The 20,548-nt window shown below is 41.4% G+C and overlaps 1 protein-coding gene across 2 annotated transcripts in view; it reads right to left on the reverse strand.

Annotated features, from left to right (window-relative positions):
• Positions 1-20,548, reverse strand: part of GLRA3 (glycine receptor alpha 3) — a 169,678-nt gene that overhangs the window by 148,615 nt on the left and 515 nt on the right. The gene's annotated exons all lie outside the window — the stretch shown is intronic.

Here is a 20,548-nt window from a genome sequence, read left to right on the forward strand (position 1 = left end):
TTCATTCTATGAATTGGTATGATTCTGGGGATGTCAAAATGAATATAGTTTTATTTATGCTTTTTTTTTTATATAGTGCATTTAATAGACCCCCTACGGATCTTGGACCCTAGGATGTTTGATCAGTAAGGCAATGCAAGCATGCATTGCAAAATACTGCCACTTCTATTACATGCTGCATACAGCAGTCTGTAATAGAAGAAATACGAGACAAGACTGGGAGCCTTCAATAGGCTCCCTGCTGGCATGACAACAGATCGCCGGCCCCAGATCTTGTTCCATTTACTGGCAATCCACCCTAAAATGGCAGTTCCCATGCGATGACAGGAAAATGGTGCATCAGTCAGCTTTGACCAAGGCGCCAGGGACATTAATACCCATGATCAGTGCAGGCAGTGATTGTGAGCATTAGCACTGGGTTTTTGCTGTAGATTAAAGCAGAGACCCGTCAGCTACGGTGGATGTCAGGAAGGGGTTAAAAAGCTTTCACAGTATTTTTTGGGTCATTGTCCGCAGTACACTGTGATGTGCCATCCAATCCACCTTGCTGCATTTGGTTGAATGTGAGCAGCGAGCATATCCCTATACACTTCAGGATTCATCCAGCTGCTTCTGTCACATCATCAATAAACAATAGTGATCCAGTGCCATTGGAAGCCATGCACAAATATGCCATCACACTATCTCCACCATGTTTTACAGAAGATGTGGTGTACTTTGGATCATGAGCAGCTAAAAGCCTTCTCCATTCTTTCTTCTTCCCATTATTGTGGTACAGGTTGATCTTAGTTTCATCTGTCAACAGAACTGGGCTGGCTACTTTAGATGTTTTTTTTTTTTTAGCAAAGTTTAATTTGTCCATTCTATATCTGAGGCAGATTAAAGTTTGCACTTTGTGGTGAACCCTCTGTATTTGCTCTCTTGAACTCTTTGCTTTATTGTACACCTTGATTCTGATACACCTACGGTCAGTGTTCCTTACTTGGGTGGATGTTGTGAAGGGGTTTTTCTTCACCATGGAAAAGATTTTGGAACCATCCACCACTGTTGTCTTCTGTGAACGTCCAGGCCTTTTTGAGTTCCTGAGCTCGCCTGTACATTTTTTTTTTTTTACCAGAAATTGATTTGGCCACTCCTAACATTTCTGTTATTCTTTTATGGATTTCTTATTTTTCTTCAGCCTAAAGATGATTTGATTCACTTCTATTGAGAGCTCCTTTGGCCGCATGTTGTTATTTCACAGCAACAACTTCCAAATGCAAATGCCACACCTGGAGTCTACTCTAGACCTTTCACATACTTAATTGATGATGAAATAATGAGGGAATAGCCTATACAGCTCATAAAATAGCTTTTGAGATAATTGTCCAATTACTTTTGGCCCCTTGAAAAAGAGGTACCTACAGCTGTAATCCTTCCTTCAATTAGAAAATAAATGTCCTCAAATTAAAGCTGAGAGTCTGCACTGTAAGCCCGTATTCATTCTATAACCGAATCTTTAATAAGTTTTGGCAAACAGTTAAAATGCCAAAACTTGTGTCACTGTCCAAATATTTGTGGACCTAACTGTGTTTATGAAATGAAATAATAGACAGAACCCCATGGACATGACTTTCTTTCCTACAGGAGAATGTGTGCAATGGGTCTGCTTAATCTTTATTAACAATCATTAGTTGCCATTTTTCCATATCGGATTTAGAAATAAAAGCTGTACTTTAATATATTGTGAAGCGTAATAAAAGGTAGACTTGATAAATCTCCCCCAATGTGTATCCATTGAGATAGATAAAGCAGGTTACAAGCATTCAGCACCTTTTTCTGATGATTTAATAATTAGGTATTTCTAGATAACGCTACAAATTAGAGCAATAGTCCTATAGGGGCAGGTGGTGAAGTGATCTTCTGCTTGTCATAATAACCAGATAATGTATAGTGTGGCCCACAGTGATAACAAACACCATTATCTATGATCACATTATATCTGCTATGTTTAACATCTTTTAACTCTTCACATTGGACAGATCTCTTAGTCGCATGCTGATCTAATTTCACAGAGTGTAGAGCTAAGGACAGATGTACACTCTATGGATCAATAATCATTATCATTCACTTGGATAGCTATAGAGGATAATTGTTATCACACTCCAGTGACTCCACACATAGAAATGTTAAGCCTGGCCTTTCATGGCCTTGTTTGCCCAGTAGAAATGTTAATCTGTGTCGTTTTACCACTTCTTTGGAAAAACAAAGTCATTTTGTGTGTTGTCTTAGACTACAAGGGCTGTATATTTGTCTTGTTCATATTTCTTGTATAATTAATGGTGGCATGGCAGTGGAAAAAAAAAAACGCTACTAAAAGAGAACCTTTGCACAATATGATAAGCAAGAAGCCTATAAACGTTGTTTGCGTAATTACGTATTTAAATTGCGTAGTATATAGGGTTGAGCCGATCTTTACTTTTCAGGATCGATTTTAAAATCCGATTACTGATCATTCTTCATTCTTACCTGATCTCAATCCCAATTCTGATCCCAATGCAAGTCAATGGGATTTTTTTTATTAATCGTAGGTCGGATTTTAAAAGTAATCCTATTCACTATACAGCATGGAATCTAACAATTGAATGCTTTAATTGTTAGAATCCACACTGTGTAGGGAATCACTAAGTAGCCAAAGGATTTTTTTTACTCCTCTGGCTACTTAGTCCCCCCTGGTGTCCACTTACCTGCAGAGATGACTATGACTAAGAACGTTTAGTTCGAAACGCGTCAGTCTGTTATCATCATGTTCCATGTCTGAACTTTTTCCTTGGTGCATACATACATTTTAATCATGGTTATCCAATAAAGCAAAGGAATTTTTTTATCTGGAAAAAAGTCTGCTGGATCTTCCTTCACTTTCGTTGGATATTCCCTTAAAGGTTGTTTTCCTAGGTCGAAGGAAACCTTGGAGGTCCGAGCAGCTTTTCTATCCAAGGAACCGTGAGTGTGTCCCATTTTCAATTTTTAGTGCTGAGCTGTGGGCTGTGTTTCCCTTCCCTCACCCCTTTCATGGATGCTACCTGCAGAGATGGCTGCTCCGGTGCCCGGTGTTCTTCTTCACCTCGCTGCCACTCCACACTGCTCTTCTCGCCTCGCTGCCCCCTGCCTCCCAGATTAGGAGAGTGTGGGCGGGTTGGCAGAGTGTGGGCAGGTACTGGGAGGGGAGACGTTCCACACTCTCCTAAGCTACAAGCCCCGCCTTTCTACCTCTTTAACCACTAACCTGGGAGGCGGGGGGCAGCGAGGCGAGAAGAGCAGCGTGGAGCGGCAGTGAGGTGAAGAAGAAGGAGAACACCAGGCACCGGAGCAGCCATCTCTGGAGGTAAGTAGCTACTAGAGATGTTAGTTTAGTCTCCCATTAGAATGAATGGAGGCAGCCGGCGCGCAGGGGGTTAAGGCTGTGTGCCGGCTGCTTCCATTCATTCCTATGGAACCGCAGTGGAGCCTTCACACTGAGTATACACTCCACTCAGAATGAGTGGAGCATATACTCAGTGTGAAGGCTAAGCAAAGCATTGTGGGAAATAGTACCGATCTCGATCCCACCTAAAAAGATCGTGTTCGGAATCCAATCTTTTCCGAACACGATCGCTCAACCCTAGTAGTATATGATTTCATTAGTGTTTATTAGCTAATATTGTCTGTTCATTTTCTTAGTCTTAGTGGGAATCTGTCACTACTACTGACATGTCTGTTTAGCATATACTTGTATCTTCCATAAAATAACAGCTCTGGCACATCATTTATTATAACTGTTTCTGTTTAATTTTTCAGCAGGATAATGCTCGCCCACACACAGCAAGGGTTTACCGGCAATCTTCCCCAGATTGTAGCAATTCATTGACCTGTCCAGTCTCCAGATTTATCATCAAGCATTGATGAAACCAGTTGGGGCACTATCCTCTACATCCTATGAGAGTGCAGAATCCAAAGGCCAAGCTGCAACACCTGTGGACAAATGTGCCGCAGCTTACCATAGCATATATGAATCCATGTCTAACCATATCTAATCTTCTATCCAGGCTAGAGGTGGCCCCACTGGGTACTAGAACCTCCTTTCAAATATACAGTTTTCCCCAATAAACTTGGATTTTTGCATTAACATTGCAATCAGTTACATATACCAGCTTTAAATGCACACATGACATGTAGGGGCAGATCTATTATGCCTTGTATGCCAGTTTTCTGGAGTACATAGCATAAAAAGTTGCAAAGTTTTTGCTCAAATTGGACTTTTTTTTACAAAAAATTTGCAAATTTTTTTTTGTGCTGCCCTTACCAGTTTAAAAAGGGATGTGGTGAATGCAAGCATGAGACCTGCACCTCAACATATATGAGGCACACTATCTGCTGGTGAAGGGGATATAAAGACTGATCTACTAATCTTCATGAATCTCTCCTTGATTCCAGCAACTCCTTCTTGTTTTTTTTGGTTTTTTTGTCAATTAATGTATTTATTAAAATAGGTCAGGAGAAGCATTAGGTCTGTGGCAAATTATCATGCCTTAAAGGGGTTTCCGATCTCCCTCTCTCAGCATTTTGCCTGCTGTATATTCTTCTCACTTCCTGTGTTCTACAGCAAGTTGGTGGGTGGGCTTTGACTGTTTGATGGACAGGATGCTATGAAGTACCTCAGTAGATCTAGACATTGCCTTTACTATGAAAAATACTTATCGTGAATGCTAGAAATCTAATATAACTGCAGATCAAATATGCACAGTAAATGTATATTACATTACACAGGTTTGCATTGAACACTAACATCCTCCTAGACAACATTCTTGCAGTTAACTTGATGTTATCTTTGTGTTTACATAGAGAGATAATGACTGTCAGAACCTTTACCAGAAAACTACAATTGGCTTAACTGAATATTTTCTGCTGTGCATCTGGATAAACAGTCAGAGAACTCAGTCCCCCAAGAGAGCAGTGAATCACGTCCAGGGCTGGTATTAGGGGTGGGGGCAGACTGGGCAATATTCCAGGGCCCCTATCCTTAAAGGGATCTACTGGGATCCAGAGCCTGATGACTCGGGATCCTGAAGTCAAGCCCAGCCACATAGGTAATGGAAAGGTGTCCAAAGTCATAGGCAACAGGTCCCCTTTCCAATAGAAACCTGCCCTGCGGAAGTTTGTAAAAATAAATATTTTTACTCAACTCTCCTCGGCATCCAGCGATCCCGTGTCATCTCCTGGCCATTTCTAGCCTATAGCTGATGTCACAGGTTCCACGTCACCACTGAGGCCTATGATTAGACCTTAAATCAAAGCCAGTGGGGACAGCAGAGCAGTGCGAGGATGCCCAGGAGAGGTGAGGCTAGAGGCATATAACAGTTTATTTTCCTTAACCTCCCAATGGCCTATGATTATTATACGCTGGGGTCTGACACCCCAGAGTATAAAAATAGCATTGAAATTAACAGACAAACCTCATGAATATTCATGAAAAGGAACTTTTATGGATGCGTCTGAAGTTGTTCAAAGCTCTGGGAAGTATACTGTGAGGGTCCACTGGGGAGCATTGTACTGGAGGGACCCTCTGGAGAGCATATTACATTGTGTGGGTCACTGTGGAGCATTATAGTTGGGGGACGCTCTTGGAAGAATATTATATTGTATGGGCCACTGTGAAGCATTATATGAGGGGGGCTATGTGGAGCATTATACTGGGGGCTTTTACTGATACAGGGCACTATTTATGAGCAGTAATTATAATTTATAAGGGAGCAATTACTCATAGGGATGTAATATAATTTATAAGGTGACGCTATTTTTTTATAAGGAGGCCTAAAGTAACTGATGACTGGGTGCAAAAATCTATAAGTTGGTGCAAAGGTGGTCATTTGAATTGTGTGTGAGAAAATTGAGCTTATTATTTGGGGCAGAAAGGAGGTATTATTAAAGGGGTTGACACTGTAAGGCGATGGCATTTGTATATCAATATTTATATTTAGGAAAATTGAATTTACATAAGCTAGCAGTATAGATAGGATACTTGAGATGAGAATACCCATTTAAGACCCAAAGATTATCTAACTATATTTTGTAATTCCAATTATTAATAAACAGATACATTTGAATAATATGGCCATTGATGTACTTACAGCAGGGGAATCATATAGCAAACCCGGATTGAAGAACCTTATTGTTATTGGTCCATACAATTACATATAATCATCCACCAAGAGGGCAACTTATACTTTACCGTATACTTTACTATATACTCATAGTTGTAACTTCAAGATCCTGGGTCCCAGTGTCGGGACCATTGCCGACCTTGTGCCAATTAGAATAGAAGTAAAATTTATGCAGCAGAGGGACATCTGGGGCCCACTCAGGGTCCAGGGCCTGGTAGAGATTGGTATTACTATACCCTCTATGGCTGCCCTGCATGTACTTTAAGAAAGAACAGCAGCATCTGGCTTATGTACTTCTTTATCAACTTTTTTTTAACTCGTTTTATTGAAGAAGATATAACAAATTAAACAATACAATCAGGAGAGTACATATACAAAACAATTAAAAAAAAAGAGAAGAGGAAAAAAGGTCTCAAACAAACAAACAAAGATCTGCCACTGCACCAACCCAACCCAGGCCCAACCACTTCACACACAAGGAATGAAACAGGAGCAAAGCACCTCGGCATCGGCAGTCACATAGAAACCAAACGCAAGGGGGCTACAGCTCCATTCGACAAGTCTCCCTCTCAAGGCTCAAAGGCGCCCAATGCTGAGCACATCAAGGGGGCAGAGTATTGGGTAAGAGGAGAATCACACCACGCTCCCCAAACCTTGGTGAATTTCTGGGGGCAGCCCCTACCTTTATATATGATCTGGTTGAATGGGAGGATCAAATTGACCAATTTACGTCATTGAGATACAGATGGAGACCGTGGGGCCATCCACCGCAGGGCGATGGTCTTCCTGGCGTAGAATATACACTCCCGAAGAAAAATCCGGGTATGATGCTGCCATATCTCCTCGTCTAGTACACCGAATAAACAAACTTCAGGAGAAAACAGAACAGGGCAATTTAGAAGATCTGTCAGGAGGTCTACCACCCCTCTCCAAAAGGCATGTATGACCGAGCAACTCCACACCATGTGCCAAAAGTCTTCCCGGGATGCGGACACCTGAGACAATTCAGACTTGGCAGTCGACCCATCTTATGAAGACGGGCTGGGGTCAAGTAGCATTGATGTAGAATAAATATTTGGATCAGCTTGTTATTCGCTGAGGGTGAAACATACAGGGGGGATTCCAAAATATCCTGGAATGTCTCATCCGTCAACTCGGGAATATTGCTGCATCAGCGTGTCAGGGACGGGGCCTCAATTAGCGTGAATTAGATGATCATAAAGAGCCGAAATTAGGCCCCCTGGACCCTGAGAGCGCAGCACACCAATCAGCGGGTATTCAGATATAGCACTCGGCTGGGTGGGGAATAAAGAGGAGAGGGCATGACGGATTTGAAGGAATCGAAAGAATTGATGGCGGGGAATCTCATGGGAAGCAGTTAGAGAATGAAACGTGACAAAGATTCCCTGCACGTACAAGTCTGACAGGGAGGATACACCATAACAAGCCCAAGACCGAGCATCGGGCAACTCATAAAGGTCAGGCAGGCCAGGATTGTCCCATAGGGGAGTCTCCGCAGGGGTGTCAGAATAGGAAGACACCGTCAAGGCTTGTTTCCAGACCCGTGCCGCCAGAGTGTGGAGGGGCAAGAGTTTGCCTCTAAACAGTTGAGGGTGATCCAACACCGGCCACAGGATACATAAGTCCAGATGGTGAGCCAGATGCGCCTCAGGGTCCCGGAGAGGCTCCGAGGAGAGCCAAGGCCTAATGAAACGAAGCTGGCCAGCTAAATAGTAAAGAAACAGGTCTGGGAGGGAGGCACCCCCAAGCTGCTTCGGTCTCTTTAGGGCAGACAATCTTAATTTGGGTCTGGAGTGGCCCCACACAAAGGAAGTCAGCAAAGAATCCAGCTGTTTAAAGAATCGGAGAGGCACGGGCACGGCTGAGTGACTCAATACGTACAAACATTTGGGCAAGACAATCATCTTAATCAAATTAATCCGGCCCACAACAGACAGGGGCCTTCTTTATCAACTTTACTGTGCCTGATTTACAGAAGTTAAAGCTAACCTTAGATGTCCCCACTCTCACTGGAACCATAGCTGTTAAATGGACCAGATCAAAGAATTTTTTTAAGCATTATGTAACTCCAAAACTAAGGCTGACTATGACTTTTAAATATAGATGCACAGTTTTTCTGATTGGGACAATGGCTTAAAAGGATGTGTTTGTACTTAGCTAATGCACACTAGTGCAGTTAATACATTTGTATGTACACAATAATGTGCACTGCAAAGCCTTCACACTATCGGTCATGTGATTCAAAAAGTGGCATTTGGTTATCCATAGGACCTAATGCTGCCTGAAATATAGCTTATATGACTTCAACAGTGTGATGCAGAATTCAGCCAATATTTACTTTTCCAAATTTTCTATAATTTTCCTTAAAAATTAGAAAACTGCCATATCCAATTGATACCTAAAATAAAAAAAATGGACTCATAAATATACATGTGCTTATTACTACTTAGAGATGAATAAATGTGCTACTTATATCTTATGTTTAACTTTACTCGTATGCTGCAAGAATAATTCAGAATTTCAGTTCCTGTCCAGTTGGTAAACTTCCATGCAAAAATGACATAAAACATCTGATATTACAGCTCTACAAGGCTAACGCTTACCTATCTATTCTTCATGTCCAAAACCAAGCAGATCATCGTTCAGAAATTGCCCTAAATGATTGTGAAATAATACATAAGTAATAGCACCATTCTGCCTGCCACAAAAGAAGGATTGTACAGTCTATTGACATGACAATGAACCACGGTGACATTTTTCTTACTGAATCAGTTGATGATTTCAATCCATAGTGAGTGTAAACCCTAAAGATTCATTTTTTTCATGGTCCATCCATAAAATAATGTGTCCTAACATGTCACAATGACAAATCAGAAGACGGCATCGGAGGGTTTTATGAGCTTGGATGTCTGCCATCATTCAAATTAAGGATGATTCAGTGCCCTACAGAGTACCCAGATCCTGGCAAATAGAGGTGAAGATTTATGTGACTTCAATGCTAATTGTACTCTTCTATTGATTTCAATGGTACAGTAGCAGAATCATTATTTTTTTTACACAAAAATCCCCCTTTCAACTTTGTCCGAAGGGGATTGGGTGCTGTACAGAAGGCCAATGCCTCTTTAATTAGGGAACTGGCAGGAGTCCAGTGCACTGATATTATCCTCTAATATGTTACTGTGACACATCAAGAGATTATTTTATGGTTGGCTTCTCTTTTATTAACTCTGGGAATGCTGGATGTAATTTAAAATGATATTTACTGGTGATTCTCCAAGCTAAAAATGCATTTCCAGATCCTTTAAAGGTGATTTCAGAAATGTAAAGGAGTATTCCATTCAAAAATCAGCTATCTTGCTAATTGGTGGGGGTTATGACTGCTGGGACCCCCACAGAAAACAAGAATTGGGGGGCTTTGCATCTCAGTTTTCAATGGAGTGGCAGTATGGACGGCTCGTGCTGCTCTTTTAATTTCAATGAGACCATCGGATATGGCTTTCAGTACACTGGGGTTCCGCTGTTGACTGCATACACACATAGCTTCCTCCATGCAATCCTTCTAACATAAACATACACTATGGGCGCTGTAGGCAAGACAATTCATGTCTTTAGGCTACATGCACATGACCATGTCCATGTCACCAGGCTGTGACTGAACAGCTTAGTTGGCACATGGATGACATCCATGTGCTACCCATGCTTCCACAGTCCCAATCACTGCTCCCAATGAGCCTAGGTCACAAAATGGACATGTATAGGGCCGGTCCTGAGTTATGCCCCATACCACATACACAGGTCTGTGATAATGTCCATGTATATGCAGCCATAGAAATGAAAAGTTCACCATGATAAAGCACACAGTCATGTACATATAGCCTAATACTACAGAAATCCAGTGACTTAAACTGTGTTCCATTAGCTGATCACTGAAATGTGAATTATGTGCCGGATGCATCAGAGTAAGAAATGAGCATTTAGCAGTCACAGAATACTTGTCCTATTATGACAGTTTTCCAGAAAACTAAACCTCTGTTTAACAGTGGAGTAAAATAAAGATGAAATACAATGAGATTGTGCAATTACACAATTTCATCACAGTAATGTTTTTATTGCAAGTATACAATATGAATCAAAAAAACAACTAAGGCTGTATTCACATCTGCATTGGAGACTCCTCCATCTCAGATTTTGGCACAGCAAATAGTATTTTTATGTACAATAAAATGCCAGACCCCATGATAGTACCACTGGCTTCTTGTATGTCAGGAATCTGCTATTTCTATTTTTATACTTTGCTACTTTTATTTTTTTTTCATAGTTTTGCAGCTATGACACGGTGGAAGTACAGAAATAACCAATGCCAAGGGGACAAGAACTCATATATACAGTGTTGGCCAAAAGTATTGGCACCCCTGCAATTCTGTCTGATAATACTCATTTTCTTCCAGAAAATGATTGCAATCACAAATTCTTTGGTATTATCTTCATTTAATTTGTCTTCAATGGAAAACCACAAAAAGAATTGTCAAAAAGCCAAATTGGATATAATTCCACACCAAACATAAAAAAGGGGCTGGACAAAAGTATTGGCACTGTTTGAAAAATCATGTGATGCTTCTTTAATTTGTGTAATTAACAGCACCTGTTACTTATCTGAGGCACCTAACAGGTGGTGGCAATAACTAAATCACACTTGCAGCCAGTTGAAATGGATTAAAGTTGACTCAACCTCTGTCCTGTGTCCTTGTGCGTACCACATTGAGCATGGAGAAAAGAAAGAAGACCAAAGAACTGTCTGAGGACTTGAGAAGCAAAATTGTGTCTACCATGCGCAGTGTCATCAAGAAGTTTAAAGCCCATGGCACTGTGGCTAACCTCCCTAGATGTGGACGGAAAAGAAAAATTGACGAGAGATTTCAACGCAAGATTGTGCGGATGGTGGATAAAGAACCTCAACTAACATCCAAACAAGTTCAAGCTGCCCTGCAGTCCGAGGGTACAACAGTGTCAACCCGTACTATCCGTCGGCGTCTGAATGAAAAGGGACTGTATGGTAGGATACCCAGGAAGACCCCACTTCTTACCCAGAGACATAAAAAAGCCAGGCTGGAGTTTGCCAAAACTTACCTGAGAAAGCCAAAAACGTTTTGGAAGAATGTTCTCTGGTCAGATGAGACAAAAGTAGAGCTTTTTGGGAAAAGGCATCAACATAGAGTTTACAGGGGAAAAAAAAAGAGGCCTTCAAAGAAAAGAACACGGTCCCTACAGTCAAACATGGCGGAGGTTCCCTGATGTTTTGCGGTTGCTTTGCTGCCTCTGGCACTGGACTGCTTGACCGTGTGCATGGCATTATGAAGTCTGAAGACTACCAACAAATTTTGCAGCATAATGTAGGGCCCAGTGTGAGAAAGCTGGGTCTCCCTCAGAGGTCATGGGTCTTCCAGCAGGACAATGACCCAAAACACACTTCAAAAAGCACTAGAAAATGGTTTGAGAGAAAGCACTGGAGACTTCTAAAGTGGCCAGCAATGAGTCCAGACCTGAATACCATAGAACACCTGTGGAGAGATCTCAGAATGGCAGTTTGGAGAAGGCCCCCTTCACATCTCAGGGACCTGGAGCAGTTTACCAAAGAAGAATGGTCTAAAATTCCAGCAGAGCATTGTAAGAAACTCATTGATGGTTACCAGAAGCGGTTGTTCGCAGTTATTTTGTCTAAAGGTTGTGCTACCAAGTATTAGGCTGAGGGTGCAAATACTTTTGTCCGGCCCATTTTTGGAGTTTTGTGTAAAATAATCAATGATTTGACTTTTTTTTCATTCTCTTTTGTGTTTTTTCATTGCAAGCAAAATAAATGAAGATATTAATACCAAAGAGTTTGTGCTTGCAATCATTTTCTGGAAGACTATGAGTATTGTCTGACAGAATTGCAGGGGTGCCCTTGCCCCCATACCACCATACCACCCCATTAAGGTTCACCTCAAGGGCCACAAAAGTAATTTTTGGAGGTCTCACCACATCATGCACACATACACAATGACAGTTAAGGGTGGGGGCTGTTTGATTTCCCCCTTGCCTATGCCATCTGTGGATGTCATGGACAACATGATTTAAAGGGGTGCATGGTAATGTTTCTTTAGCTTAAAATTTGTCTTTCTGTTCATACTAATGTAGAGGAAAGAAGGTTTCCATGTATTTTTCCACTTTCCATAGAGATTATATTGAGTTTGGAGTGTCTAGTTGCAGTGGCGTAACTACCACCATAGCAGCGGTAGCAGCTGCCACAGGGCCCGGGACATTAGGGGCCCAGTGACAGCTGCTACCGCTGCTATCATTATTCTCGGAGGTCTTTTCGGACCCCCGAGTATAATGATCGGGGCCCCCTGTTGGTGGAATACTTTCCACCAACAGGGGGCCCCGAAGCTGCAGCAACGGCTGAGACACAGGAGCTGCAGCTCTGGCTCCTGTCAGCGCTTCAGGACGCTCCCCCTCTCTCCCCCCTCCCTTTCTCTGCTGTCCTCTGCCCACCAATGAGAGGAGGAGGCGGGGCTTATCCCTGCCGTCCAGCACAGAAGAGAAGAGGAAGAAGCTGCTCCAGGAAAATGAAACTGAAGCTACACAGGTACGTACTGGGGTTACTTATTACTATCAGGCATTTGGGGGGATTACTTGTGTTTTAGTAACTCCATGTGCCTCATAGTAATAGCAGTTAACCCCATCATCTCCCTCACATTAACCCCTGTTTGCCTCACCATAAGAGTTACTGATATGTGAGACATTTGGGGGTAATAGTAATGAAGATACTTTATTATTACCTCCATGTCTCTCACATATCAGTAACTCTTATGGTGAGGCAGACAGGGGTTAATGTGAGGGAGATGATGGGGTTAACTTCTATTAATATGAGGCACATGGAGTTACTAAATTGTAATGCACAGGACCAGATTTTTTTTTATCCACAATTTGTCCTGGTATAGCGGTCAGCAGTGACAGTATTTAGTCCTGTAGGGGCCACTAAGGGACATAATACTGTGTGCAGGGGGCCACTATTGGGTATAATACTGTGTGCAGGGGCCACTAAGGGACATAATACTGTGTGCAGGGGCCACTATGGGACATAATACTGTGTGCAGGGGCCACTATTGGGTATAATACTGTGTGCAGGGGCCACTAAGGGACATAATACTGTGTGCAGGGGCCACTATGGGACATAATAGAGCGCGCAGGAATGCGTAGGAGGGACTCGGTCGAGATCTTCGGTGTCGGGGGGGCCCCATGTCAAAAGTTCGCCATGGGGCCCCGCCATTCCTAGTTACGCCACTGTCTAGTTGATAGGCTGTGATAGTGGCGTAATACTGGTACTTGGGTGTGTAAAATGCACCCAGGCCCTGCTGTCCCAGTTGCATTCAGGAGGTGTAATTTGGCATAATTTCCTGAGGTGTCATTATGGACTTGGTGACTCCACTTGGTCGAATTTTGGCTTCCCTGAAATGAGCATTTTTTTCCCTATAGAATATAATGGGATTCGATATTCGATCGAATAGTCGAATATTGTACTCAAATCGAATTTTGAATAGTCGAATAGTTCACTACTCGCTCATCTCTACTTATTAAGAATGTAGTAGACTTCTATTACCAAGTGCATTTGCAGACAATAAACAACCCCTGAAAGGTTTTAATAACTAAGTAAAAACATACTTCCTGGTTCTGTGCAGTAACATTGAGAATCTTGATCCTCTTGCACACATTCAGAAGTTGCACTAATGCTGGGTTCACACTAGCGTTCTCCTGTCCGTTCTGTGGTTTCCATCTTATGCATGCCAGAAGACGGAAACCACAGACCGGGTCCGGCCGTGAGCGGCAGTGAGCGTTTTAGGCTCTCCGCCGCGAAACCGAATTTTTTTATCCGGACACAGAGTACTGCATGTCCGACTCTGTGTCCGGATTATAAAACCCGGTTTCGCGGTGGAGAGCCTAAAACGCTCACCGCCGCTCACGGCCGGACATCTCTCTCACCCATTCAAATGAATGGGTGAGAGAGACTCCTGCAGGTTTCCGTATCCTGCCTCTGTTTTAGGCAGGAAACGGAAACCTCAAGTACGGAGTTCACAACGCTGATGTGAACGAGCCGTTACTTGTGTATTTATGTACTTATTTATGTATTTGCTAATTCCCTTCATGACAATTACAATCTTGTCAAACTTCTGCCTTGGAGACTGAAGTCTTATGGTATGGTATTAATGACGACACTCTACTCATCCTATTTGTCCTCGGAGTGGGGTCAGTTACATTAACAAGAGTCAGTACGTCAGGAGGAGAAGATGAACTGCAAGACTTCTGCCTCCCAGTCCGTACAGTAGTTTGTAAAACATCAGTGGAGACAGGGGCGCAGAAAATATATTACTAACAGGGACCTTCTGCTGTAGTTAATAAAATGGAGACATTTTTGTTAACCCCTTTAACAATCTCTTTAGCATTGTATTGCATTGCTCTTATTGAATCTTGCATAAAATGGATAAAATAAATGTAAACGTACAGAAAATGCACCAGGTTTATACATGAAAAATTATGGAAAATATATTTAATATTTTTTTAGCTTTCCTTGGTGGTCAATTGTAGTAGAGAGGTCAATATCTTTAAGGCCCCCCCCCACACACACACACACAAACAACGTATAATACTCAATCTTGTCCACTGTGAGAAGGTGACAGGTAGAGTGCTAGAGTCACGGTATATCTCCCCCAGATTCCTGACATATGTGTGGTCCAGGGACTAAGCTGCAGCTCAGGTGTGGTTCATAGGCTCGTTACTGGGCCATAAAAGGCTGCAAGACAGATCCTAGAGGAGAGTGGAGGAGCCGGGTTCTGTTGGTAAGCAACACGGACAGAGTACCTTTGTTTAGTTAGCGCTCAGACAAGCAGGTTTTGTTTTATTTTTGCCTGAAGTTAAGGCTGTATTTTGTTTTGTTCATTTTATTTATTTATTTTCTTGTTTTTTTCTAAATAAACTGTTTGCTGCATATTCTGTGTTCCTGTCTTGACTGTTTGCAGATAGACAAAAAACAGCACCGAGCTGCACATAGTGAAGTACCGTAAAATACGGAGGTTAATATGACAAGAATACTCCTCACCTTGAAAGGTTGTGATCACAACCTTTTTAGCAGTATATAGACCACTTGGGGAGGGGAGGTCTTGTACCCCTGGAGGAGAGCCAGCAGAATCCACGTCACCCTAGGGGTAGGTAATGGCGAAAATGGACCGGACAAACCGAGGATCACTGCGCTCAATCCGTTGTTCTCTTGAAAACTCACTTTATTTAGGAAAAGTACACACAACGCGTTTCGGGCGAACCGCCCTTTTTCAAGTGTATAGACTTATGACTAGTGTCGAGCTGGATGCATCCAGCTCGACACTAGTCATAAGTCTATACACTTGAAAAAGGGCGGTTCGCCCGAAACGCGTTGTGTGTACTTTCCTAAATAAAGTGAGTTTTCAAGAGAACAACGGATTGAGCGCAGTGATCCTCGGTTTGTCCGGTCCATTTTCGCCATTGTCTTGACTGTTTGGGTCCGCACTACTGCTTCTAAGGGTTAGTGCACACAGAGTTTTTTGGAGAGGACTTTGATTTTGAATCTGCCTCAAAATCAGCATCCAAAAAAAAGCCTCCCAATAGAGTTCTATTGCGAGGCTTTTTTTGGAGGCTGATTTTGAGGCGGATTCAGTGTCAAAATCCTCTCCAAAAAACTCAGTGTGAACTGACCCTAACAAGTTACATTCCCTACACCACCCACACATACCCTAGAAGCGGTCAGGGGACACACTTACCTCCTGTCTGCTATTCTTTGTTGTTGATACAAAACCAAAGTGGCAAAAAGGACTCAGTAATTGTCCCTGCTGCCTGCACACGTGTTGTACAGTAAGCAAGGAATATTACTAATACATTAGTGATGGAGGGCAGTGGTAAGGAGATGTGTTGTTTCTCCCAGATGCTTATGGAGGCAGGGCACTGGGCTATCCTCTTCCCTGCCTTACATTAATCTGGCAGATCAGCACTTCTCACAGTCATTAAAGAGGTTATCCAGATTCTAGAAATGATGGCCTATCTTGGTCCAAAACCCAAGACCCCTACAGAACACCAGTACAGAGGCAACGTGGGAGAGCCACAATTCTCACTCACCATACAAATGTTAGGAGTGAGTGTAGGTTCTGCAGCTCTGCCCTATGGACTTCAATGGGGCAGCACCTGCAGTACCTACACTCTCCATAGTTTGTATGCTGAGTGAGCACCGAGGCTCTCATACATTACCTTGGTACCAGTGATCTGTGGCAGAACCCTGCAGATCTAATATTGATGGCCTAGGCTAAAGATAGGCCATCAGTATTACAAACCAGATCACTCCTTTATGCAGGCAGTCAGCTGGGTCTGTACCCTGCAGACTTCACACTATAGGATGCAAGGAACTTTTTGCAAGATTTTAGTCTAAAAAGTACAGTACTTTATTCACATAAAAGGGATTTTCAAATTGTGGATTAAATATAGTTTAATATGTTGTCAACATAATTCACACTGGATCTTTTATTCAATTCAATACATAGGTGAAAATGGTTTAGAAGTGTTTCACCACTATGTATGGCTATGAATCCACTAAAGGTAATAAGCTTTTTCTTGCAATGCTCAATTGATGCCCACCAGCTACAGTCAGGAGCCACTAGGATTTCTTATGTTGGGGCTGTTTCAGCTCCTGGGTGGTTGATTGTGCAGTGGGCATGGCTTCTTTGCCACACTCGATGTTACACTATTTAAAGAGGACCTTTCATGGTTTGGGCACAGGCAGTTCTATATACTGCTGGAAAGCCAACAGTGCGCTGAATTCAGCGCACTGTCGGTTTTCCAGATCTGTGCCCCAGGTAAAGAGCTATCGGTCCCGATACCATAGCTCTTTACAGTCAGAAGGGCGTTCCTCACACTCTGTCAGGTACGTCCTTCTCCACAGCAGCGCCTATCGCGCTGTACAGTGTGAGCGGGGAGGAACGTTCCCCGCTCACACAGTACAGCGCGATAGGCGCTGCTGTGGAGAAGACAGACTGTCAGAAATGCCCTTCTGACTGTAAAGAGCTACGGTACCAGGACCGAAAGCGCTTTACCCAGGGCACAGATCGGGAATGCCGATAGTGCGCTGAAAGTCAGCTTTCCAGCAGTATAAAGAACTGCCTGTGCCCCAAACCATGAAAGGTCCTCTTTAAACCTTCTTGCATTCTTTTCGTTTTCCTTGCCTGTTATAGTATTTTATACCCTGTTTAGTTGATTCATTACTGCTAGCAACCCACCAATAATAAAGGTCTGGGGCAAACATATTGCAGAATAAGTCCCTAAGCAAATTTGTGGGAAAATGAATTTATAGGTGACATATAGTTGTGGATAACTCAGACCTGGGTGCATATATATTTCAATGGAAAGAGTAGTCATGTGCCCATGTGTAGTATAACATGTCTATTTAGCTTCCCCATACACATTACATTGTAATGGGTAATGTTGGCAGAGTTAGAATCTGTCAGCTCAACTACTTCTATTCTCCTGAAATAACAATGTGGGGACATCTTTTCTTAGAAGTCCTCTGTTATTCATCCTAGAACTATATGAATAAAGGGATGCCATTGAAGTTACCATTCCTCTTGTCAATAGGGTGGGCTTCTATACTGTGTGATGCTGTATTGGACAGTGGCAGACTGCATAGCTACACGCTGTAGTGATATATCGGAATGGTTGTGCAGTGTCAATTTATTCACTTCCTCAAAGAATAACAAGGGACTACTCAGAATTTTTTTAGATGCTCCAGATTTCTACAGAATTGGTATTTCATTTCATGTACAACCATCAGGAAGATGAGAGGTTATTTCTAACTACAATAATGTGACTGCAATGTAAAATGTGGAAATAAATATAGCTCCTGTACATATTCATCTCTTTAATGATGGAAATTTTACAAAAGAGTTTCACATTTACGAATTGCTAAGTGGTTGATGCATCTAATGTTTCCATTATACAAATCCTCTCTGAATCCCTAATCTTGGTGTACCAGGCATTAGTTTGTGCACATAGAGGTACCTTTTAAGAATAATATCACAAAGTAGAACTTTATATGCATTATATTCATGCAGAGTTATGCCAGGTTACACCAGAGCAGTAGGTTATATTTTCTGTGCAGCCTCATTGGATTAACCCACTAACCTGCTTATTCTCTCTCTGGAATTACTGAAACGTCCCAAAGGGGATTCCAAGAGCTCTGGGAAATGAACAGTGTATTGCTGTCCTGTTATAATAAATCACATATTCACTATTGCTGAGACTCTCATAGTAGTGATAAGAGATACCCCTTACTTAATAACCTAAGAACAATTTTACTAAAACAATGACCAACCTGGTCAAGAAAGGCAACAAACTCTTCCACTTCAAGTCATGATTCTTGTATTCTTTCAATATATAACATGCATATAGACGTATCGATAATAGGCAGTTACCTCAATCACTAGTTCTAGGGACAGTCATGGTACATTAAGACTGTACGGTAGACCCCTCATATACTGAATCTATGTATGACACTCCATATGTTCTCTACACTATTATCATGCACAACATGTATTTACAATTTGTAAGGTCCTATGTAGTAAATAATATATTCCATATCAACATGTCAATATATGGTATAAACAGCACCTCAATATATCAATGTATGTTATAAATACTCCCAGTACACAATTTCACAATCCTTAGCCATTACATATTTGCAACTAGAGCAGTATTAATATTGATTTTATTCATTGACACAAACATAAAAGAAAAATTGTATCGCACCTTGGGGTTATGGTCAGGCATTATAGACTTAAAAGTCTGGATTTAGACTGAAAGCTCTTTGTGACCTTGACTCTGTATTACCATATTAATTCTGGTATAAAATTAGATTATAAAGTCACTGGGGCATTCATTCATTGCACATTCATTATTCATGAGCACTGATAGATAACATTATGAAATGGGAAATAAATGACATTAATTGAAATGTAATGTTTTCTTTCTAAACAACACATCTTGTAATATAGGACAGTAATTTGTGCACCTTGTAAGGAGTTATAACAGTTTACTCACAATCTTACAATAAAAGCATTGACTATATAAACCAGGCCACAATATAGCGCATGCATGTCACTAGATGAAACAGTACGTGGCTCATGTACATCGGGAGGTGTAAACTCTGAAGATGCAGGAGGGATACCGCCTGTCAATCACGGGTAAGTGATCCCGTCTAATTAAAATGGAGTGGATGGCTACATGGGAAAATATTTAGCTGAGTGCTCTTTTAATCAAGGTTAGATTATTGATTTATTACAATACAGAGAGGACCGCTTTCTGCCACTCATAAATCGAAGGGATATCAATATCGCGAGCACTTTTACATAAACACATGGTATATATACACATGGTATATATTGTATACTCATTGGGATGGCTACCCAAAATAGCACTGAAAAGTGGTCTTCTAGGGGTATAGTAAAAATATGGTTACTGTAAATATGAAAATTTCATCTGGATATAAGCAGGTGGTCTTTTGGAGACGTTTCACTGTGTATCTATCACAACCATTATATTATCTGTTACTACAACTGATACTACACATACACACACAAATACATTTGCCATAGACGTACATTCTACAGCTAACCAATGTTACACTCATGGGGGCATATAACAAGCCTCTTGTGCCTATTTTCTTCTAATTCTGTCCCTTTTCCCAGAGTTGTACTCTTTGAACACCAGATTTCTCATATGTTTGTACCTGTTTGAAAGGTTTTAGCAAAAGTCTTATCACTTTGCTTTTTTGTCTGGTCAAGTGGGTGTGGTTTATCTATAGTAATTTACATTGCATTTATGACAAGCATTTTTTTTAATAAGGCACAAACAAGGGACAACTGCACTACAGTACATGGACAGCATCCAAAAGTGGAAATATCTGACACCAGTGAAGTCATCATTTCCTTGAGAAACATTTGCATAAAACTTATTATTTATAGTAAATAAGAATACACACATAAGAAAAAAGAGCAAAAAATGATGCAAATAATAAATTCCTGCTATTAAGTTATTTTAATGTTTTAGTATCAGTGACATAGATTGCATAGAAATATTGTTATTTCATGGAGACAACTAACTTTTACATTGTTGCTGAACAGAGTGATAGTCATCGGCAGTCTAATGCATTATAGTAGAAGGGGTGATTATAATAGTTGGTTATAACAATTGTTAATAATTAATCATAAATTTATAATAAATTCATCAATTACATTGATAGAAAA

This window comes from Leptodactylus fuscus, chromosome 1 (assembly GCF_031893055.1).
Source record: "Leptodactylus fuscus isolate aLepFus1 chromosome 1, aLepFus1.hap2, whole genome shotgun sequence".
Classification (NCBI taxonomy): domain Eukaryota; kingdom Metazoa; phylum Chordata; class Amphibia; order Anura; family Leptodactylidae; genus Leptodactylus; species Leptodactylus fuscus.